The sequence below is a fragment of the Oryctolagus cuniculus genome, chromosome 11 (genome assembly GCF_964237555.1).
Source record: "Oryctolagus cuniculus chromosome 11, mOryCun1.1, whole genome shotgun sequence".
Lineage (NCBI taxonomy): Eukaryota > Metazoa > Chordata > Mammalia > Lagomorpha > Leporidae > Oryctolagus > Oryctolagus cuniculus.
This window is the reverse complement of record NC_091442.1, coordinates 806011-811494: the sequence shown is the minus strand read 5'-3', so window position 1 is coordinate 811494 and position 5484 is coordinate 806011.

Below are 5484 nucleotides of genomic sequence, written 5' to 3'. Positions count from 1 at the left end.
TTACGATTTGAACTCCGGTTCCTATTTGAACACCATGGAAACCGTGTCCAGGCTGAGTCGACGCCAGGCAGTGACGCCAGGCAGAGAGAATGGGCGCGGAGGCGGGGAGCCACTCGTGCAGTCACACATACATGCACACGCGCGTGCAGGCTCACACATCCCAGGCAGAGAGAACGGGCCACGGAGGTGGGGAGCCCAAGGCAGGGCCGTCAGGACGGGCAAGGGAGCGGTGCAGGGTCCAAGGGAAGGACGTGCTGAGTGCCCCCCGCACGCATGTGCAGGCACACAGCACACACACTCATGCACACTCCCACACGCGTGTGAGCACATGTGCCTGCCTGCATGGGCCCCGCTCCTGGTGTCTGGGGGCCTTTGCCAGCTCTCCCTGATGAGATCACAGCACCTCGGGGAGCCCGGGAAGGCCCCAGCCAGGCTCAGAACCGGGCCCGAAGCTGACGGCCCAGTTCTGGCCCTGCCACCCCCACGTATCGGGCTACACCTGACCCCATCCGTGATGGGGACAGGAGAAGCCCCAGATGCAGGCATGCACGGGGCCTCACGCTCTGAGGGGAGGGCGGGGCCTCATGCAAGGTGGCCCCAGGTCCTCAGGCCAGCGGCCCGGCGCTCCATGGAGGCCTGACCCTAACCAGCCGCACTCCCTGAGCACGTGAGAGCAGACACCACGCATGGCCCCACACCTGGCTCTCAGCCTTGTCGGGACAGGGCAGGAGCCTCGACCACCTGCCACCGCAGGGAGGGGGCCGGCCAACTGCGGGGCGGCCAGCGCTCAGGGCAGGCTGGCAGTGCGGCCCAGAAAACCCCACGCCTGCGTCTAACGCAGAGGGTTGGAATTGCTCTGTCTCCTGTTGGCCCTGAGGAGGTTCACTTGGGGTCCCACGGGCTCCGCCCCATTGTGGGCCGCTCCTCCCTTCCCGGGATCCCGACCCCAGACCCACCTCCGGGACAGGGGAGAAACTTCCGGGACAGCATCGTGACACAGGGGCCACCGCAGCCAGGACCTGTGCGTCTGCGCCCGGCGCGGGCAGCCCTGGGGAAGAAGGGACGAGAGGAGGCCCCCGGTGCAAGTCACGTCTAAGCTGAGCCCCTGGATCAGGCCAGAGAAGACGGGCAGGGGGCGTGCCCAGCGAGAAGACGGGCAGGGGCCGTGTCAGGGGTCGGGGGGCGTGTCCCAGCCAGAAGACGGGCAGGAGAACGCCCTGGACAGGGCTCTGTTCTGATGCGGGAAAAGTCCGGGAGACAGATGTAGTTCCTGAGCTGGAGGCCACACCCACCCCAGCCCGGTAATCCTATCATCGGTCAGATGCACTCCTCCCCTGGGACCCCGGGGCCGTGCGATGTAGCCACGCCCCTTCTCCAAGCCCGGGGAGGGGCGGGGCTCCCTTCCTCTCCGCCTGGGGCCCCAGGACCGCACAGCGGGTACGAAACTGCCCTTCCCGCGCGCTCTCCCCAGGTGCCGCCCCCGGGTGTCTGTGGTCCTCACTTTCTCAATAAACCTACGCTGCATGCCGAGCCCTGCCCGTGCCTAGAGTTCTCTACGGAAAAGGAGAGCCTGGATATCAGTTCTGGCCCAGCCTAGCCCACGACAGTCCCAGGCAGAGGGAGGACCCCCCACGGGGCCCTGCACCCGGTCTCGCCCACCCTGGACCACGCCCCCACCTTCCGCAGCGCCAAGGTTGTGTGGGCGGGGCCTCGAGGGCTGGTCACTCTCGGGAGTCCTAAGGCCCAGGGCTGGACCCACGAGCTGCCACTCTCACCGGGCGTCACGCCAAGGCCACCAGCTCTGCCCTCAGGGGTTCCTCCAGCTCAGGGCCACGACCCCCACGTCTGAGGAAGCACCCACCACTGGCTGCAGCCTGGGGCGCCCTCGGCGGAGGAGCAGAGTGGACACCAGTCAGTGTCCAGTGTCCAGTGTCCTGGCAGGGGCCGACCCTCCCGGAGCTCCACCCCAGGCCCTTCAGGAACACCTTGCCCGTACGTCCAGGGGCGCAGGAGGCCCCTGCCCGTGGACCAGGCATGCACCAGCCCTGGGCGGGCGCTCTGCGTTCCTGGTCCCCTCAGGTCCCGTTACCCCCTCCCTCCACAGACGGGACGCTGGGGCTCAAAGGAGCAGCAAGCCCAGGACTCCAGGCCGGGGTGGCCACTGGGGAGGGCGTCAGAGGACCCACCACCCGCTGCAGTCCCCAGGGCCACCCCCACAGCCCTCGGCTGCCTCCCCTGGGCACTGCACTGACGGAAGAAAATACCCTCGCCCAGGCCACGACGCCTGTACCCTCAGGACGTGCACCCAGCCCAGCCCCACCTGACTGCCATGCCCCAGCCCAGTCAGCCCGAGACCCTGTGCCGTCCCCCTCTGAGTCCAGCCTGTCACTTATGAGCATTTATGCAGCACCTGCTGTGTACCCCCTTTCATGCAGCACACAGCTCAGCCCCCACCTTGGTGGGCTGCCCCCTCCCCCACCCCTTTCAACCCAGCAGGGGTCCTTGGTGCGTGGTTCTCCCATGGTGCGGGCAGCAGGCAGCCCCCTGGGGTGGGGAGACAGCCATAATTCCGCCCCCGGGGCTCTGACCACGTCCCTCTGGGGCACCAAGCCTGGCCATGCCCAGGCACCCAGCTGGGCTCCTGGCAGGGACTGGCTGGTACCCAGGGTCAGCTCCACCAGGACCGCCCCCCCATGCCCCTCATGGCTCTGGCAGTGGAGGGGGCAGGTGCGGGCTCGCCCCTTCCTGTCACCCGAGGGCCACCATGAGGTGGGACAGGGCAGCATGGTGCTCGCACACGGCCCAGCCTCTGTGAGGAGCCGTCAGCACTGAGGCCGGCCTGGCCGGGGCTGCTGACCGCCCGGCGGGGACACAGCACTGCCTTAGTGGCGACACGCGGGCCGCTCCCACCCCAGTGCCAGCCTCCGGGAGTGGCCAGGGTTGGGTCCACGTCGCCCACAGCCCGTGGCCCAGCATCCAGTGTGTGCAGTGAAGGCTCTGGCAGAATATTCCACGACATTCTCTCTGGCATCGATCACCAGGCGCTCAGAGGGGACCGGCACCTTTAGGACCCGGCCCTCAGACGCCGGGGCCCAGGGCGGCCGCGCCACCTCACCCGCCCGAGCCGGTGGACTCCGGACTCAGCAGGACGACCCAGGAGCCAAGCCTCCGGGTCCCAGCAGCCGAGCTGAGCCACAGGGGCCACCAAACCCCAGCTCCCCGGGGACGGCTCCTCCCTCGCCCTCACCCTGCTCCTCCAGGGCAGAGCCGAGCACAAGCTTGCTCCCCGCCGCCTGGGCGTGGCCATGATGCATGTGTGGTGCGTTGCACACGCGTGTGGTATGTTACATGTGTGGCATGTTGCACGAGTGTAGCGTGTTTGTGTGGCTGTTGCACTTGTGTGTGGCCTGTTGCATGGTGTGGCTGTTGCACACACGTGTGGTGTGTTGCATGTGTGTGTGTTGTGTGTGTGGCCTGGTGTGTTCACCCACAGGGTCGCTGTGAGACACACTGGTGCCCCCGAGCGCCTCTGTGAGACAGAAGCCCCAGGCGCTGGCTCTCAGCTGCTGAGCCCCGGGCAGAATCCTGGGAGGTCAGAGCTGCCCGAGGCCACCCAGCGCCCAGGGGCACCCGGGGCACCATGCACCCTTGCTTGGTTTCACTGTTTGCTGTGTGCACACTGGGGCTCCCCGCGTGCCCCGCCGGTCGCTCCCGGCACGGGCGGCCAGTGGCGGAGCAGGCCAGCCCGCTCCTGGCTGCAGGCGTCAGCTCTTTGTGAGCGCGGAGTTGGAGAGCGTTTGCCTGTGAAAGCGTGCAGTCTCCACCCACCCCGCCGCGTCCCCACCTAACAGATGGCCGAGTGCGGCGCCAGCGCGTGACGGGCGGAAGCTCCGTTGACAGCTCGTCCCCGGTGCTGTCATTCCGCCCGCCTCCCAGGTGGGCACAGCCCCAAAGCTGTGTGCTGCACACTCAGAGCTAAATGATTGTCTGACATTTAAAGCTGAAAGCAAAAGGCCCGTCCGGTGCAGTGGGGGCGTCCCTGTCCCCACAGCATCCAAGCAGGGGGACAACGGGGGCACAGCTGGGCTGGCAGCGGACGCACGAGGCCCTGAGCCCCTCCGTGGCTGCGGGCAGGCCGCGCTCTGGGGGTCAAGACCCACAGAGACCCACAGCGGGCAGAGGCTGACCCCCATCTGGGGCCCCTCCTCCTCCAGGGCCCCAGGAGGTGGGGATTTGGGATCTGAGTGGGGGGCCTCAGACTGCCCCTCCTCCGTCTTTCCTTGGGCTGTGAAACCTCCGTCCAGGCCCCCACGTCCACGTCCCCCGACTCCCTCCCCAGCTCTGGCCCAGCCCCCGCCAGGCGCCCCGCCCTCACGGCCCCGGGTGGTCTCCCCTGCTCAGCCTCAGCTCTGGTCCTGAGATGAGGGGGTCGTGGAGGAGGGTGAATGACAGCTGTCCTTCCAGGGGGAGGGGTGGGGGAGGTCGCGAATGCCGTGGAGGCCGTAGCCACTCTAGCCGGGGCGGGAGCCAGCGACCCACGGGTCTGGCTGAACCCTGGCCCCCGCCTGAGGTCCCATGTGGGGCAGCCTCAGGGCCCGAGCCAGGGATGAGAGGTGTGGTCAGGACGTGGGCACGACTACCCACTGCCGGGGTGGGCAACTGCTGTGGAAGCCCCCTGAGCTCCCCAGACCTGGCAAGGGGCACCCTGCCCACTCGGCAGCCCCTGGCCAGGCCCTGGCAAGGCTTCGTGTGCAGGGGAACCCAGGAGGCGGCTCCTGGTGGCCACAGCCCCTTCCCCAGCTCAGTGGCTGCTCTGCCTTCAGAACTCGGCTGGGGGCCTGCCATTCACGGGGGGGGGCAGCCACGTAGGTAAGGGGCCACGCCGGCACGCGGCGGCTCCTCTGAGCTCCCTGTGGCTGCTCTCCCTACCACAGCAGAGCTGGGACCACCCAGCCATCCAGGATGTGAAAGCGCTGGCCCCAGCCCATTCCAGGCCGAGTCTGCCCAGTGCTGTCCTCGGCAATCTGATGGCAGCCACAGGTGTAACTTAGAATTTTGAACAAATTCTTGTGTATTTATAAAGAATCTTCTGTCTGCTGGCTCATTGCCCCAAAGCCCACAGCAGCCGGGGCTGGGCCAGGCCGAAGCCAGGAGCCAGGTGAAAGGCAGGCCCACCACCAACACCGAACCCGGAGGGGGAAGAGGTTCCTGGCCGGGGGGGGGGGGCCCGACGCTGCCTCCCCGTGCGCTGGGAGAACGGTCTCCTGCAGCCTTGCAGGGGTGGGGCATGGGGTGGAGCCGACGCCTGTGATTGGGCCACTCGGTCACCTGACTTCAGAAAGCCGGGCTGGGCACCCGGCCCCTCCGGTCTCCGCGTGGGTGCCGGGGGCCGCGCTCGAGCCGCTGCCTCCCAGGTGCATGTGCAGAAGCTGGCATCAGGAGAGGAGCCTGGAGTCAAACCCGGGCCCCGGACGTGGGACGTGG